The sequence below is a fragment of the Eubalaena glacialis genome, chromosome 6 (assembly GCF_028564815.1).
Source record: "Eubalaena glacialis isolate mEubGla1 chromosome 6, mEubGla1.1.hap2.+ XY, whole genome shotgun sequence".
Classification (NCBI taxonomy): domain Eukaryota; kingdom Metazoa; phylum Chordata; class Mammalia; order Artiodactyla; family Balaenidae; genus Eubalaena; species Eubalaena glacialis.
Genome location: NC_083721.1, coordinates 28021312 through 28040803, shown reverse-complemented (window position 1 = coordinate 28040803; position 19492 = coordinate 28021312). Strand labels below are relative to the sequence as shown.

At 32.5% G+C, this 19492-nt stretch overlaps 1 long non-coding RNA gene across 1 annotated transcript in view; it reads left to right on the top strand.

Moving 5' to 3' along the window:
• The window catches only part of LOC133093210 (uncharacterized), a 113505-nt gene extending 96909 nt beyond the window's left edge, over nucleotides 1-16596 (top strand). Inside the window, exons 3-4 of the long non-coding RNA XR_009701252.1 lie at nucleotides 13322-13518; nucleotides 16575-16596. This is a non-coding gene — a long non-coding RNA (uncharacterized LOC133093210). The remainder of the gene's footprint in view (nucleotides 1-13321; nucleotides 13519-16574) is intronic.
• Nucleotides 16597-19492: the final 2896 nt, after the last annotated feature.

Below are 19492 nucleotides of genomic sequence, written 5' to 3'. Positions count from 1 at the left end.
CTCTTCACGGAACAGTAGACAATTCATTCTGGCATGAGGGCAGGGAACATACCTGGAAAGAAGGGCTTGAGTTGAGCTCGACAAGATACAAAGGAGTCATGATTTAAACTAGATTCTATAGGAGTTTGCTTTTTTCTGTTTTCCTTTCTTTTTCAAAGTAATATATTTTCCCTGAAGGCTTTTGAACATGACCAGGTCTATAATTTATAATGAATGCTTTGTCTTATGTATGTAGAATGGATCATTTGAGTGAGGGAAAGTGAGGATGGTATTTAGGAAAAAATTCTTGTGTAGGACCTTAGAGAAGCAATAAGGACTTAACGTGAGATAAAAGTGAAGATAATGAAGTTGAAGGCTTGGCATCATGTCGGAACTGTTCAGAAGAAAGAAAAAATGGAGAAGAAAGAGTTAATGAGGACTCTGAAATTTTGTACCTGAGTAAACAGAAAAATGATTTTGTGATGAACAGATTGGGTAAAGCTAAAAGACATCCTTGAGCTCAGGGAATTTATAAAATAAATTTTTCTTAAGAACAAGGGCAAGAAGGTCTATAATGTTGAGCAAGTTTGCGTTTAGATTTATTGTGGATTCTTAGCTCCTTTATAGCTCTTTAAGATATTAATTCCTATTTATTCATTAAGCTTCAAGACATTTTATGTAGTCATATATTTATTCACATATTCCTGTTTTATTTCAGATAATTTAATCAGATTTGATTTGCAAATGTAAGTGAACTCATGCATTTAATCAAGAATAAGTAAGACATAATACTGAATTAAAGCCCTTTAATGCTGATATTTGAGTATCTGTCTTTTTCAGATATCATGTATACATACTTCCCTTTTAACTCTGCTGTAGCAATGATGATTTACTTTTTAGCTTTTTATTTTGAGATAATTTTAGGCCTAGAGAAATGTTACAAAACAGTGCATAGAGTTTCCATATATCCTTGACCCTGCTTCCCCTAACATTAACATTAATATCTTATATAGCCATAGTTCAATTATCAAAACCAAGAAACTAACATTGGTACTGCTAATTGATCTTAATGCTATTAGTCTCTCAATAATTTTTATAAAAAATTAAAATGTATATAGACAGAAGAATATTATAGCTGACTATTTATATGCTCTGAATGCTATTTTAAGCTTTTAACCAATAAGAGCTAATATGATGGACTATATACACCGTTAACCGATAGTTATGAACACAACCTATCGCAGATGATCCTAGCACTCTATAATGGACAGTTTTTATGCTATTTATTTAGGGTTCCAACAAACAATTTTGCCCGATTTTAGCTGACATAAATGTTTGCAAACAATAGAAGTTTGCAAAAAACAAAAAGTTAAAAAAAAAAAAAAAGAAAACTGAGAGTATTGCCGGATGTAAAATGTCCAGTTTACTAGTGGCCAGGAACACCATCAAGGAGATGGTTAAGACAGTGGAAACACATCAGTGGGCAATTAAGGATTGATGGAAATTATTTGACATTATTAAGGGCATTATTCATATCCCTGGAGCCTAGGAGGAGTGACCAAAAATCTGTAAGGAAAAGGAAATGAGATTTATGTTTGGTGAGGACTTTTATATCCATCTAATAGAATTTTCTGAGGGGCTGAGTTTTTGGCCTAGAATCGACCTACTCCAATGAGACTTCCAGCCTTATTTCACCACCCAGCCTTGTTAAATACCCTCATCCACCCAAATGCTCAAGCCAAAAACCCAGAAGTCATCCTTGACCTCTCTTTCTGTAATTTCACAAGTCTGATTCATCAATGAGTGCTATTACTTTTACCTCATAAATGTATTTTTAAACCATCTCATTCTGTTTATCTCAACTGCTACCACCCCAGAATGCGGCTCTCTCCTCTCATACCAGAACTATTGCAGTAACACCCCAACTGTTTTCTTGGAATTTATCCTTATCCCTCTCTATCCTCTTCCCCATAAATAAGCTGGATTTATATTTTTAAATCATAAATCTCATCATGTCACTCCTCCCTTAAGATTTTCCGAAGTCTTTCCACTGCACACAGATTGAAAACTTTCTTTTTAAAAAAAGACCCACAATACATCCAGATAATGGAATACTATTCAATGCTAAAAAGAAATGAGCTATCAAATCATGAAAATACATAGAGGAAACTTAAATGCATATTACTAAGTGAAAGAAGCCAATCTGAAAAGGCTATATACTGTATAATTTTGACCTTATGGCATTCTGGAAAAGATTAAACTATGGAAACAGTAAAAAGATCCGTGGTTGCCAGGGGCTAGGGATGAATAGGCAGAGCACAGAGGATTTTAGGGTAGTGAAGCTGTTCTATATTTTGATACTATAGTATGTATAATGACATGTCTCCACCATTATAGCATCATACTATAGTATCATACACATACTATATATATCATATATATCATATAGTATGATACTATAACGGTGGATAGATGTTGTTATACATTTGTCCAAACCCATAGAATGCTCAACACAAAGAGTGAATCCTAATGAACTTCCAGTGATGTGTTAATGTAGGTCCATCAATTGTAAAAAATGTCCCACTCTGGTGAGTGATGTTGATAATGGGGGATCTATGAATGTGGAATCAGGAAGTATTGGGAAATCTCTGTACCCTCCACTCAGTTTTTCTGTGAACCTAAAACTGCTCTAAAATATAAAGTCTGTTTTTAAAAATGTCCTAAAGGCATTGCATCAACTGGCTGCAGCCTATCCATCTAAACTCATCCCTCCTTTTGCCCAGATGGGATCTGCTGCAGGTAAGATGTCCATGGCCCAGGAAGCAAAAGGGAGAACCTTCTCTCCTTCCCCACCTAGGGCTTGCATTTCTCCTTTAGCATCTTTCTAAGGGCAGTTTCTAAAGCATAGGAACAAAGTTGCAGTAGGGAGAAGAAAGAGTATCAGGAAGTTCTAATTTGACTGTTATTGTATTAAAGGGGCCTCCCACTGTCTAATGTGGGTAGTTGTCTTAAGCTCATAGGGTGCTTTTGGACGTGCGTCAGACGTCCCCATTGGGAACATTCAACTGCGCTTCCTGTGTATGGGGTAATAGATTTTTCTCTCTTAGCTGCACCATCGTCAGCTTGCATTTTTGGGGATCTATTTCACACAAACTCTCATGGTCTCCACCTCCTCCTTCCAGGTGCTCCTCTAGGCAGCTTCTCTTCATGCTGGAACTGCATTGTTCCATGGGCCATATTCATGCATTTTTTGCAGGAACAAACTCTGGAAATTCAAGCAAATATCAACGTTGTAGGAAGCTCTCCTTTAATCTGACACTAGGGCAGCTAGCTCATCCATGTGTGTAATTTATATTGTCCAGCTAGGAGTCAAAGGCAATTTCACTCTGTCTCCAAACTTCAGCTCTCCAAGTGTTCCTACAGAAATTCCCTCACTAAAATTGATGGGAGGGGCAGACACAGTGCTCCCCAAAGAAATCTTTTTCAGAAAGCCCTCTCACAACCCCTCATTCCGAGCCTTTTCAGTGTGTTCAGAGTCACCTACTTTGATATTCCTACAAGGAGGTCTGTCTCAAAACTTACTTTGTGATCTACTATTTCATATGTAGTTACCTCAGTAAAAACCTTTTAATGTAGGGAATTGATATTTACATAAAATAGATAAGATCTTATATAAAGTGACAATTTTAACTCTCTGGTTTTTAATTTGATTTATCAAATTGGACATTTAAAAGGCATTTCAGTATATAAAGAGAAGTATAGATGACATATTGAAAAACTTTTTAATGGAAACCAAAATATTGAATGCATTTATAAAAGTATACTCTCGACATTAGGTGAAAAATTCTACAGGTGAGTGTACTAAGCATTCCTTGTAGCATTATTTTCATCTTTTATATGGTTAAATATAAATCTGCAGGAAGGGGTGAATCTAGATATTATTCTTTTAAGAGGTGAAAGATATTTGTTTGGTGAGAAATTCACTAAAGGGAAGCCCCAATTAAAAATGTCAACTATAGCAATTCCATGGTAATTTTAAAGCATGTTGCTATTAATCATGTGTTTTAATATCTAGAATTTACAGTCCTGTAATGATTTGTCTTTAAGGGGCTGATAAAGTACAATAAAACTTGTGGTTAAGTATCTCAGTTAGCAGAAACACCTTGTAATTTAGCTTAATAGTAGTGTTTTATTAATTTCAAAGTTGTGGTTTTGGTCATAGCTTACTAATATTGATTCCAACTGCTTATCCAATATTTAGAGCTTCTTTTGGTTTTAATGAACATATTTTATCTTTCCAAAATCGATCTAATCAGTTAAAAAATTCTTAAAACTTAAATGATATATTAATTGAATATTCCTGGTTATTGTTCTGTAGAAAATAAAAGAAAATCGTATTTATTTGTAACATAAAGAAGTAATCTATATATGTGTGCTATTCAATTCATCAGTTGTTAATAAACTGAAAATACCTGCTTCAATCTTTTGAATGTGTTGTGATGCCCTTAAAATTTTCAGTTGAATATTTAAACAGCTGATACAATTAAATAAATTAATCTCATTGGTGAACTATTTTACCATGTGAATAGTCAAGCTCATAGGATGCAGCTGTTCTTGATAGAGAATGTTATATATCTTGGCTTCCAGAAGCAGATGCCTTACCTGATAGCCAAAGTAACCCAAGTTAGCACTTGCTTTTAGGAAGATGCTTGTTTCATTAGCTCCTGGGAACAAAAACCATAAACTAATATCCCAAGTGTGCAGTTTTCAATTAAGAACATTTAGGAAGCCTGAATTATTCCCTAAATGATACAGGATTGTTTTTTTGATATTGTTAACAACTGCTGCTTAATACATTAGGTTATAAGTGATGGTCCCAGAATTTAGGGAGGTTAAAAAAATTTCATATTGCAATGTCTCATTCCGGAGAGATTCTACCGCAGGAGGCAACCACTGCTCTGGGAATAAGATCCAAACTCCTCCCCGTGAGACTGTAAGTCCTTGAGCGGTGAGTTTCCTGCTCCTCCATCCCAGCTGGCCTCAGGTCCCTCCTCCCCTGATCTCTGACTGTGCTCTAGTAGCCCTGATCTCTACTTATTGCTTCAAATATGCTGCATATCTTTCTGCCTTGGGTCCTTCACATTCTAGTGGAGAAACTAAATGTTGTTCTTCCCATGACTAGGTCATTCTCATTTTCTAAATCTCATTTCACACGTCGCCTCTGGAGACCTTTCCTCTTGGCCTTTCCTGACTACCTTCTCCATGTAGGAACTTTCTCCTCCTTTTCACTTTCATTATTCTCTATCATAGCATATAATCACTTTTTAAAACTTTGTAATTACATATTTAGCATCTGGAACATTGCTAAATAGATATGCAACGAATATTTGTTTAATGGATAATGTCCTCAAAACCTGGGAAAGCACAAAGGCAATAAAAAAATGTTAGTTGACTAAATGAGTGGGTTTAAGACCAAAAGACTACTTGATATAAAATATTGTCAATATCCATTTCACTTTATGAGTTATTTCAGAAATGATTTTTTTGACAACAGGCCTCTGTTAAATGATTCACATCTCCAAAGAACAGTTGCCAGTTTATTGAAAGTTTTCATGGCTTATCATATTAATCTTTCAAACTGTATATAACTTTTTTTGGTCTGAATCTATGGAAGAAATAACACTCTCTAGAAATACAGTCATGTTCCAACTTTTAATCAGCTTTTTTTAAGTAAAATATGAGCTTAAATCTCAATTTTTTTTCCATTTTCAAAACAACGTTTCACAAATATACACAACTGAAGAGTAGTGGCTTTTGATAGCAAAGACTATAATACTCCAAATATCTCAATTGTATTTTTCAAATTAGGTAGAAATTGAGAAGTGTAAACCAGTGCACTGGGCTCCTAGAAACAGATTTGAACTTGAGGCTTTACTTTGAGGAATAATATTGACTAAGATATATTTTTTCCTAAAACCACAGTGACATATATTTTCTTTGATTAGAGAACAGTATAGCTGATAGATTGGGTTGCACCTACAGTCCAGATTAACAATGAAAGCATATAAAGTTTTCATTGCCCACTTAGGATATATTTATTATATTTCTATATAATATATAAAATTTGAAATTTATCAATTCAAGTGCATAAATTTTATCAAAATGTAATTCATCCAGTGGAAAAGTAATGGTAAATTATATTGATTAGATTTCTTTAAAATCTCTTCAATATATAAAGTATCATTGGATATATTAAAACTGAACTTCCATGGACAAATTTTAGTGTAAAAAGGAAAAATAAATTACATTTTAGCCCTATTTGTTTTTCAAATGTTAAAGAAAAATGAAGAAACAAAGGAAATACATTTAGTGATTCTGATCTTCCTTTAGCAAATCCTGCATTCCAGATAAACTTGGATAGAATGTGAAGGATGAGCCCATTTCTGAATTGAATATGAAACTTAAAATACATAAAATATTAACTACTGTGTCAGGATGCAAGTTTAAAAGCCATAGTTTTTAGGAACCCCCGTATGACTTCAGGAACATTTAAAAACAACATGAGAGTTAAAACCGAAGCTAATAAACATACACAAATCAGCACACAAGGGTTTTTAGTTTGCTTGCCTGCATTTAAACATAAAGTGATTCTCATCTTCCTTTTATGTTTTGGCCCACCTACTTGAAATGACTTTTCTGCTTTTTAAGAAATTGTATTGTGAATGGCCCAAGCTAATCGTCACTCTAAAATGGCTCTAAAATGCCTTAGTCCATCCTGGTGTCTTTCTTCTGAATTGCTCTCAGAGGCTTGGCCTACCTAACTTTTACCTTCCCATTGTGAATTTGCTCCAAGTTCATGGGGGCCCAGAGCGTGATTTTTGCAAGTCATCTTTGGGTGTGGTGCCTGCTCAGTCTGAAAAAGGTAGCCTGGCAGGAAGATAAAAAAGAAGGGGAATAGAGTTAGATGTTCTCAGTGGTGAAGGCCATAAAGCACAAGGAAACACAACTCAACAGTAGCCCCACTCAAAGCTATTTAAGACTATCAGAAATTGAGTTCTGGAGGTGAAGAAGAATGTCTTCTAGGCAGTGACAGTCTGGAAACTTTGACATTGGGTTCATTGGCCTGAACTTGTTTATGCAAGAAATATAGCACGAAAGATACCCCTTTCTGGTCAGAAACATTTAGGACCCCTTAAAACATAAGAGAGTACCTTCACATCTCAGACCTTATTTACAGGCTGTGTTTGAGGAAAGCCCAGCTTTAGGAAGAACTTTCTGTCACTAGAAAGGGAATTTTATTAACCATAGTGACAATAAAATCATCACCGACTGGTGACAGAGAAGCATGTCCTCATAATATTTTGCAGAAAAAAAAATATTGAAACAAAATTTGAATTGTATTTTTCTTAGTGGAGAAAACTTTCCCAAAGTCCAAAATGTCAGGGTCATGTAATTTGCATAAATGACATAGCGTTTTGATAAAGCAACCAAAAATTATTTGATTTAAATTTGAGTTACCCTTTTATGTGTACCTTTTATATGGAACAGGTAGAATACATTTGAATAACAAATATGTTTTAAAAATTATACCCGAGAGAATTGTAAATTGTGCTCTTCTTGAAGAGATTCATTTATCATATGTTTGAGGAAATCAGGAGATATGTAAATTGAAATGCTTGAAACTGATGTGTAAAAGGAAAATAGCCTCACTTATAAAATAAAGGAAAAATAATTCATTCAACTACCATTAGTGTTGGTGTACAGTGGCTTATCTTGTGCTTTCAAATAATTTATGAACGTAAAGATTATCTTAGTTTGATATTTAAAAATAATTGAAATGATGGTTCTATTATATGTAAATAGAATACACAATGGACATGTTTCTTTTGTTTACTGAGCTATGCTTTGTGCAAGAGAACTCCTAAAAGCAAATATTTTGGTAATTTTGAGGCAAGATAAAGTTTATCAGAATTAAGTCTTTTATTCAGAGATGAGAGGAAGGTGGCATTTGTAATAAGGATTTCATATACTAATTTCAAGGTAGAAGTTTTGTTGTGCATAAATTTTTTTTTGGAATATCAAAATGGTTATATAATAATGTCTTGCTCACATTATAGTCAATGAGAGAGAATCCTTTTTTGTAAGGTTTTCATTGGTTAAAAAGAATGATTTTTTTTAATGAAACTTTGACAAAGATTATACTATTAATTTTTGGTTGTATCCTATGTTGCAATACCAATTTAGGCATGTTTGCTTTAAATGACCATGTACACTAATTAGAAAGAAAACGATTCACCAGGAGCTATATCAAATACAGCCCTGCAAATGGTATGAGTTTTTTCCAAGGATCCATATTGTCTTTGGACTTGGCTGTTGTATTATACTTTAAATGGAATTGATTGTGTGGTTGTAATGAAAGTAACAGATTGATTTCTATCCAGTGTTACAAAGAGTAAATAGAAAAAAGTTCCTGTCTTGACCTGCATTCATAACCGATGGGATTTGCTGGCTTTAGACCCAATCCTTAATAAGAGATAAGATGCAAATGTAATAAAACTGGCTTCAAAGTTTAAGGATCTTTTCAATGCTCATCAAAGATGTTTCTTTTTTGCATTTAGATGTGTTGTATTGATTAGATCACAATCACCTAGGAAATGTTACTTTCTTTAAATGCTATTCATAATTTATCATGTAATTTGCATTCATATGTGCCTTTATAAGCACATTAAGATTGTTGAAGTGGAGGTTATAACATAGTGGTATAGTTTTTAATTGTCCTTAAAGTTGAATTGCCTTTTTTGGTTATTTAAGTGAATGATGATGGTGTAACTTTAGATTTGACTGATTATTTTTGGTTAATAAAAATTTTTGACTGTGGAGTAAATTTTTACATTCCAATATAATAGGTAAGGTGTAATATTAGTATATTGTAGTAATGCATTGTAGCAGTATTTTTTCTGAAGGACTATTCCTGCTGAATATTCATTCAGAATTATAATTGTATTATTTATTAAAATATGAAATACTTGTTTCCAATAGTGAACTCTTAGTCTTTTCGCCTCATTCTTTTTTTGATAATTTAGAAGACAAGCAAACATGAATATTATAATTGCAATTTTTACTCTGGTAGTCAGGATTTTATAAGACGTTTCCCCTATTCACCCTTTGTAAATAAAACTCAGGCCCACAAAACAAAGAATTTAAAATACAAAGTACAGTTGGGAACTTCACTTTGCTATAAATGAAGGAATGAAAAAAAAAAAGGATACAAAAGTAACAATTCATTTTGTAAGCAACAGTTTCTTCACACATTATGTGACTTTTTTTGGATTTGTTTTATGTTTTGGGTAAAACAGTTTAGTATAATGATGCTTAGATGAGATAAAACAAAACAAAACAAAATTAAAAAAAAAAAAACTAACACATCCGACTGCCGATGTTTCTCAGTTGTAGCTTCCAAGAGCTCTGTATTCTTCCCAGCCCACTTGATACCCTGCAGGTTGTGGCAGACAATTCACAGGAAAAGCTTAGACATCGAGCTTGCATGCTTCTTGACTCCATTTTAAACCTTTTGTTCACACCAGGGTGGCATTTTTTCACACTGCATGTGGCAGTTTTGACTCCTATCCAACTTGTCTTATAAAATCAAAGTCTGTGATTTTTTTTTTTTTACATTCACAGGACTGCTTCCTGAACTGTACTGCTGTTTGTGTCATTCCTAGTGATTGGTGCAGAAGTTTATAGCAAAATGTGTTTTAGGGAGGGGGAGGAAGAAGAGAGCAATATGAAAAATGCCCTGGCCTAAAACACAGGAAATAAATTTTGAACAAGACAGAGGTTGACTCTGCAGAGATCGTACGTGAAAATCAAATACACTTACCACTATTTTAATTATTTTTTGCAGTACTCTGCTGAATATACAAGTTAATTAAAAATATATTTAATGATATCACTTTCAGGTTGCAAATACCATTTTTAAAAAAGCTGTCATGTGATTGCAAAAGAAAAATCTCATTCTCAAATTAATATAATTATTTTCTCATATTATTTTATAATATTCAATGAGTGCAAATGAATTTTACTTTTAGATAGGATCATTCAACATATCTTACTATTTGATTTTAAGTTTAATCATGAACAAAATAAACCCTATTAAAAAAAATGATACTATGGAACACAACATTTAAATAATTTCTGTATCAGCTTCATCATTCTTAGTTTTCTTCTTTCCCCTCTGCTTAATTAAAAATATCATTTTAGTCCTCATTCATTTCCTTCATACTTTCAAATAATAAATTACACAGGTATTTCAAATGAATTATATAAAGCCATACTTATGAAATAACAGCAGAAGTAGAAAATTTTACCAAATGCAAAAGTTGTGTGCCTTGGCATGTTTCTACAGAGTAATTATTAGGAAAGATATGAAAACTATGAATAGGAAATTTCTGTACATGATCTGGCAATAGTAAATATATATATATATTTATACTTGTCCTTTGGAATTCTTATTCTGTTTAAAGATTATCTTTTATTTGTATTAAGAAAAGTATATAAAAATATTCTAAAAATATTCCCTAGATATTCCCTAGACATGAAATAATCCCTAGAATTATTTCAGTATTAATTTTGTAGGGGGTATAAGGAAAGATTTCCATTTTAATCAACAGATAAATAATGACTATAAGATTTCTTATATTTTCTGAAGTTATACAGTAGTCACATTCTTTTATTTTTAAATTACTGTGTTTTGAACAGTAACAATTCAATAACAACATAAGGAGAAATGAAAATTCAGTTAATAGAAGGAAATATTTAATGCAGTAATAAGTATTTCTTAACAGTGTTAACAAATTTTAAGGTGAAAGAATCTTACTGCAAATTTTATTAAATTTTTAGCTACAAAGCCAACTTAAATAATTGAAATAACTTTAGTTAATTCAAGTTGTATACTTGATATATTATAAAGAACAATGTTATTTTAAGAAAAAATATGTAAAAGGAGTAGCTGTAGATTATAGTTTTTATTCCTTCTTCTAGGGAATACCTACATAATTTTAGTGCATCTGAATTATTCATTAAAGTATTTGAAGTACGAAATGTATCTGTTATATTGAAAAAGACCTCAATTTAGAATTTAGATTTTTCTTTCACTTTCTGGAACAACAAACTATGATTGACAAGAACATAGCAGAGAAATAGCACTTTATTGTAAGTTCTGTAATAGTAGATGTACTAGCGGATAGAACAACTGCTTGCTTTTCCTTTTACAGATAGACAACTACTTTAACTACAACTCCTATAAAGTATTTGAAAATAAAGCAAAAGAGAAAAAATATTTCAGGAATAAGTAAATCCAAATTGTTGGTGTAAATAAAATGCTATTTAAAACAAACAGGATGCAATGGATTTAGTAGTCTGGAATTTTCTTCTGATGCACAGATATTTTATCAAGCACAATTTTTTTTTTAACCTGTCTTTAGTTAATTAAAATCTGTCCTCATTAGAAAAAGAAAGAAAATAAAAATTATTTATACTTGAATACAAAAGTTTTATAAAGATCAAATAAAATCCTGTCATTAAAAACAAATGACTGAAAAAAAAAAGAAAAGAAAAAAACAAATGACTGAAAGCAAATAAAATATCCAAATAAACACATACCTATTTAATTGAAATTTAGTACTAAGTCCTAATTTAAAACCTAATGGCATCTGGAAATCTAATAAACCATTTGAAATTAAGAATATGGAAAAGACAAAAATAATCATCATCTAAAGAAATTTTGTATGAAATAAAATTTACCTACTTTTGCAGCTCATGTTTGTTGGAAAAAACGTATGACTTTATTTCATGTGCATGCCAAAGAAGGTAGAAATATATTTAACTCATCATTTTTCATAATCTAGCAAGAAAACTCCAACTTTTATTGCTTTAAGTTTCTTATTTCCTACCCTCCCCACCTACTCCCTCCGTTTCTTCAGACTCTCTTCTGTCCAGCATTTCTTCTATTTGAGGTGAACAAAGTAAGACTCCCAAGCAGACACACGCAAAATAACCACCACCCAGCTGAAGAGAAATAGGTTTTCTGCCTTTGGCCTGTCCTTATATGTTAATAAAATCAGCTCATACATTCTGCCACCAAATTCAGCTTGGAAGTAATCCTCTGCTACTTAAGGCTGAATGAAAAGAGTACTCATTGTGAATTATGTTTCATCTGTCACAATAACCTTCTTTATTCTGTCATGGACCTCCCCTTTGCCTGTGGCAATTAGAGAAAATAGGTATGCCTTGAAGTATGAGATAGTGGATTCTTAAAACAAAACAAAAACTGATACACATAGACAATGCTTGCTAAGCAACATATTGAAAAAAAGCATATGAAGCGTTTTGAAGTGATTCTGATTTTTTTAAGGACTCAGTAAAATAATACATTTTAGAATAAGCAGGTGGGATCGTGGCTGTCGGTTATTGTTAACATCAGTTATTGATGAAAAGCAATGAATTAGAATTGCATTAAAAATTAAATGTCAACATATTTTTGTATTGTATACTTTATAATTAAATCATGCCATAAGATACATATTACAAATATATGGTATTTATTTAACATACCAAATGAGAGTAATAAATTTATGTGCCTTTTAGTATATTTCAGTACTCCAGACTAACATTTTCACAAATTTTTAAAAGGGGAAAAACAAAGAAAAAATTTTCCCTTAACAGAGCTTAACAAACATTTTATTTAACTTAAAATCAATGTGATTATTTGATTTACTTACTCTTACAAATCACTGAAATTACCTTGAGGCAGTTCAAGTTCACCTTTCTGGAATTAAATCTGTTAAATGATAGACATCATCTAATCATCTTCTTGAAAAGATACCTCAACTTTTTGGCTTAACAGGATACAGTTATATCACTTCTAGTTACAAATGAGTTAAGCTAGATCTTAAAAAGCTACAAAAGACAAAAAAGAAAAAGAAAAAAACAAAAACAAAAACAAACATAGTTGACAAAAAAGAAAATGCTCCTTCTTGTATCAAAAGAAAGTCACTCCTGATGAAGTAATTCAAAAGTCATCATAACAGTTGCTAAAATTAAAGCACATAAACAATTGAAGATAACAAGAAATTCATAAAGTCTGAAGAAAAAATTCTTGAGACTAAAAGGAAAACCTTTTGGCCCATCGCACAGGTTGGGCACAAAAGTGCTTGCTAAGCTATCTATTTCACACATGCAACGACAGAAGGTTCGATATTCATTCGATCGATGAGTGAAAAGGCACAATGGCAAAATCAGACAGACTTCTTTTGAAATACAGATCTCCAATGTCCCCCTACAGTCTACAGATGCACGGCTGGTGGCGTGGCTCAGACGGAGCAAGGGTTACATCAAGGCTGTTCTCTGGACCGTGCAAACAGTCTAGACCAATGACCTGCAGCATCATGCCCTTTGAAGAAGAGGCAAGTTCGGTCATGATGAAGAAAAATCAAGGCGTACCCCTTTTAACAATAGGGAGCAGCTCGAGGCTGCAAAGAGGTAAGCAGGGGTAAGAAAAAACGGCATCTGCTTCCATGGTTACAGGCCAACTATGAGAACCTTGCTTTTCAAGGGAGTCTGTTCTCAGGCTCCCTCACGGGGAATGTCATGCATTATAAGCAAAGGCAGGTTGAGCTGAAATCCGCATAGTTATTTCAGAGTAAAATGATACCGAGCACATGGCTGGCAGAAAAAAAAAGTCACATGACTATTAAGAACCAGACTTGGGCTATTTCAGAATAGAATTTTTTTTCTTATGCCAGTTTAAGTAAAGACAGTAAATTTGTATAAAACAAACAGTGATGATAAACATGATTTTCATTTCTCAGGCTCTTATGTAAGTAGAGGTCAAGGGTCAAGATAATACCTCCCACACCATGGCAGGACCATACAGCCTATTGTTAAAATAACTTTATGATGGATATCATTTAAAAATATTTCCATTTTTTTGCTGGACTATAAGATAGAATATATGATCTTGTGAATATCTTTCTCTGTTCTGATTCTCTTTGATTTCCTGCCCTGGATCTTCCCATGTTTACATTCATTTCTGTGGTTAGATCTCATGAGGAAAGGTAGGAGGTTTGGTGAGAAACTTCCTCGGTGTGGCAGTGAAAGCTAAGAAAGTGTGGAGTTTCCTCTGCCTTTATAAATATACTTATAGTGAATTCACATCTATGTCAAAATCATGAGCCTCTGACAGTAGTTCTATTTCTAATTCATGCATTTATATTTTATTCATTGCTTGATACATCGATGAGTCTATAGATTTTTTTTTCTTTTTCTGTGAGATGGTTAGTTGTTAAAGTTGAATTTTGTGATATGATACACTAGCAGCTAATGCTATTTTAATAAAAATTTGACAAATATAAAATGCAGCATATTCTGTAATATTAAGGATCGGTCTACTATAATAACTATGAAAAATGCAGACATATGAATAATTAACATAGATAAAACATTCCTCTAACAATGTGCCATAACTGAATATTAGAAGAGCTCATATTTGGTTTTCTTCCAATGATGTACAATTAACTCTAGATGTTCCCTGCAGTTTATCCTTGGAACAATTTTTGTTTGCAAGTGTATTGTTAAAATTAGGGAATAAAAAAGGAAAGAAGGTTCCAAAGGGCAAGGTATAAAACAACTTTCATTACATTTATTTTTCAGAAGTTATGTATGTTACTATAAATGAGCACCATATGGTCTTGTTGTACGTAGATATTCATTTCAAATACTTACCTTGAAAGAAAATCACCTTGTAGCTTTATGAAAGCAATTAAGTGTAGGTGATCATGATAGCAACAATTTTGTGCTCCCAACTGAGAAATCAGAAGGTAATTTTCTGATGTGTCCCTCCATACTGATGGTGTGTTTTAAGCTAGGTTCACGGCTAAAGGTATGCATGTGGTTTTGTTTCTTTCAATGTGATGAGATACATTCATTTCTATGCTTGCATGGTGAGGAACTCATATAGGGTAAAAAATGAACTACTGAAGTGTTACTATTTTAGTATATAAAAATCCATACACTATTATAAACAGTGAACACATTATCTTAAAGCAGTCATGTTGTAGTTTCTTTAAATAATTTATGTACTGCTAAGATAATTCAACATCAGAGTTTCTTTGATGAAACAACAGATCATACTTGCTGCCAAAGGTCAAGTGCCAGCTATTTCTTCTGTGGAAAATCTACCTCTCAGTTCTCCAAAGGAAAACAAAAAAAAAGCAAATGCACAAAGGTTTACGTATTGCATGATAATTTGTGGGTTGTGGTTAAAGGAAAGAGAGGCTATTGCATGAAATCTGTTGCAAAATAGCTGGATTCTTGGGGTTTTTTTTTTTTTCAGTTAACATTGAACCATTAGTCTTGCTCTTTTGTTTTTCAAAACATACTCAATTTTATGACTATTTATGTGTGTACATAAATTACACTAACTTGCCAAATGTGGATATATGTTAAACACTTGGAGATAGTCTCATAAACTCAGATGGATAGTTATTAAAATGCTATTACTTTAACACATTAATATGCAGATAGACATTTAATATTGAGTACTTATGGGGAAAAAAGACAGCTTCTTTCCTTAAGAAAGATTCTCTATATCTGAGTATTAAATATCTGAGTCCATGTTACATATGTCCATACTACATGTAGTTTGCAACAAAAACTCCACTTGTAGAACAAGACGTATTAGATTTAAACATTCCCTAGAATTAAATGTTAGAATAATTAGTATACTCTGCCCTCCCCACTACAAAATCAAGAAAAGAAGGACTAAAATTGGCCTTGCCTAATGGAGACTTACTCATATAAGTGAAATAAAAGGACTGAAATTTTCAGTGCTTTGAATATAGTAGATGCTCAATAAAATATCTCTCTAATAAATGAATAAACCTGTAATTGCACTGAAGAATCAATTACCTAAGTATAATTCAATCTCATGAAATGAGGAACAGAAACTTCTCTACTTACGTGTGTATGTTTTTTTACCTTTTTCTTATGACCTTTCTATACAAATAAGTACTTTTTGTCAATAATCTGAGATTACTGAATGCCTACTATATGTCCAGTGAGACTTGAAGTGTGTAACCAGAGCCACATTTCCCTAATGGGATTCTATGAAACACTATTATTCTGAAAGATGTTACTAGATGTTCTGGGACAAACAAAAATCCAGAAGTCAAATAGATATGAGAGGGGTACCATATTAAATGATGTTAAATAGATTTCTCATATAAAATACTTCTCAGGGCATTCAAAAAACTAAGTATATAGTGTATCCCTAAGAGGAGCGTATACTTGACACTACTTTCCAAAGTTATTTAATCAATTTTGTTCATAAAATAGTTATTAACATAATATGACCTAATTTCAAAGATATGCCAAAGCTGGCTAAAACCAGCTTGGATGAGCCAATTGTAACTATCACTTCCTAAATTCCATTTTTAAGAGACATCATTTTCTTGCTTGAAATCAGCTATGGCAGAAGTATTTGCATCATAGAAATCATCAAATACTACAAATCAGAGCTTTTTTTCCCTTTTTTTCAGAACTGGTTGTTAAACATTTACTGACACACCATTATCTAATTTCTTCTCTCACTCCATCTCTGTAGGTAAGTTATGACCACTAACAGGTCAATAGGTTCAGAAGTTTTCTATTTATCAACCTGTCTAAAATACAAAACTTTTTAAATCAATTATGAAGACTAGACATAAAAGAGATAGGCAGCTGTGGAAAATAATAGACACTCCATTTTTTCTTTAAAGTTTTAGCTTTTATATCAGGAAGTAGTATAGTTTATCTGTCTTACTTCTCTAATTTACCTGAGTAAACATCTATGTATATATTCCTTTATACTTTGTCTAACAAAATATTTATATAGTCTGATATATAATTGTCTAATCATTTCTGAGTGTCTGACAACAAATTTCTGAAAATTGCCAGACAGGTTTTAAATGTGTCTGTTAGACTTGCTTCGTTATCATCCAATTTTTATAAAACTGAGACAAGGTATCATGAAGTAATTTATACTTTTGTATCGAATGTCATTTAATTTCAGGCATTTTATCAGTCGTATTAACCCACTTGACCTCTTGAGTGAGATTATGAGGAGGAAACAAAAATGCAAAATCTATGAGTAGAGATATTGAAATACACATTTTTGACAGACAAGCCACTTAGTTCCGATTTGATATTTTACCTGTTAAATTACTGTGAGTAGGTTATAGCTGAAATCTTTAAGTATTGGGTGGATTACAAGTATAGATATTTGGCTAAATAATATATGACTTAGAATCATAAATGGATTACTCTTTGGCTTTATTGCTTGAAGAATGGGTTCTACGGCGACATGTTTTGAAGGGTCTCTGGGATCTATTTTGTGACAATAAGTAGGATGATTTATAGTATGGTTCTAATTTACCTTCCCAATCATATGCACCCAAAGCACTATGCACTTCAGCTTATATGGCTCTCAAATTAGTTAATTAATCTGAGTATCTATTTTGGGGCTACGTATTATGCTATTTATTGGAAATCCAAACATGATTAATACATGGTCTCTGCCCCTCTGGAGCCCACAGTCAAGTATGAAAAGAAAGCAACTAAAATGTGCTGGTATCATGAGGGAAAACCATCTGAATATAACTCTGTCTACTTTAGGTCTAACATGCATCTATATCATGAATGCCAAGAATTCTACGAATTTAATCCCAGCATCTCATAGACTTTCTATATTCTACTCTCATCACATAATATGTGTCACAGAGAGCTTCATATTCACAAATGTAATTATGAGCAGTACACTCAAGATGGCCAGGACATGATTCTTAATATATAACCAAGTAAAGAGTAAGTGGAAACATAAATTACAGTAACTAGCTGTACATTCTATTTATAAAAACAAGGAAGTAGTATACACAAAGTCAAGATGCTCAAAGAATATTCTGCCGTTATCATAAGATAAACATCATTATCATAAGATATCAGACATTCAACTTAGGCAATATTGTGTGTGTGTGTGTATGTGTGTGTGTGTGTGTGTGTGTATGTATGAAAAGAAATATGTGTTGAATACTCATTGAATAAGATATTTCTTGTAGTTGAAAAAAATCATTTGAACATACTAATATCATGCTTCTGAGAAATCGAAAGCCAATCGAAAGTTGTCAAAGGTTTTACTTTGTTATCGTATCAACCATATTGGACATAATACACAATTTTAGCATTGGAAAATTCTCTTCCCTATGCCAGATAATATGGAACTCTTTTCTCCTTCAAATATACTTCACAGTTGTGAAAACATATTAATGCAAAATATTTACACATGAAAGGTTTTCAAGTGACTTATTTAATATAAGGTATTTAATGAAAATACTTTTGGATTTTGATAGATAATTTATTAGCACTATTTATAAAGTGATAAGCACTATTATCTTTCAATTTTAGAAGGAAAAATTGTCCTTTTATATGTTTTTTAAGAAGCTGTCTTGCTTTTTTATAACAAAAAAGTTGTTTTTTAAAAATTTCTATCTATAGAATTTAATTCATCTTACCAAACCTAGCTCAACTCTCCTCCCTTTTGTAAGTTTTTCCCTTCTTTCTGGAACATCTTCACTTCCCACCTTTCCCTCCTTTTTATCCACTCACGTTCTCTTTCCTTCTGTTCCCTTTATATTTTTGCTGAGGCAAAAAAAGAAAAATAGATGGCAATGGGAACATTTTAAAATACATGCAGGTAGCACAGAGAGATCAGCTCGGTGCTTTGTGACCACCTAGAGGGGTGGGATAGGGAGGGTGGGAGGGAGGGAGATGCAAGAGGGAAGAGATATGGGGACATATGTATATGTATAACTGATTTACTTTGTTATAAAGCAGAAACTGACATACCATTGTAAAGCAATTATACTCTAATAAAGATGTTAAAAAAATAATAATAAAATAAAATAAAATAAAATACATGCAGGAATCTTCACACTCCAAAGCTGTAGTAATTGAGTATAAAACTCAACTCTGAACTTTCAATAACTTTTTAAAAAATGATTTGTCTCTATCTTAAAAATGCAAAATAAAATAACCTCTCACCCTTCTGAAAGGGGAGATGAACTTCCTGCTCTTGTCCATTCTTTGATCTGAGGCATGAGGGGTACATGTGTTTATTATAAGCCGTATTTAGGCTCCATTACTGCCTTGCTTTCCAAAAAGTAGTGTTTGTTATTACTAACATAAGATCACCAAAAGCAATTTCCCTTAATTAGCATGTCACAGACTTCATATTTTCATTGAACATCAAAACCATTCTACTTAGCTATTGTATGTGTGTGTATGTGTTAACCCCCAGATGTTAGCATGTGTTGAAACAGGCATCTTTCAATACCTTGTTTTTACAGATGGCTGCCAACTATTGTGCTTGCTATATTACTTTGTGTTCCCTTTGGTATTTTTTTTTCTCAAAGACATGATAGAA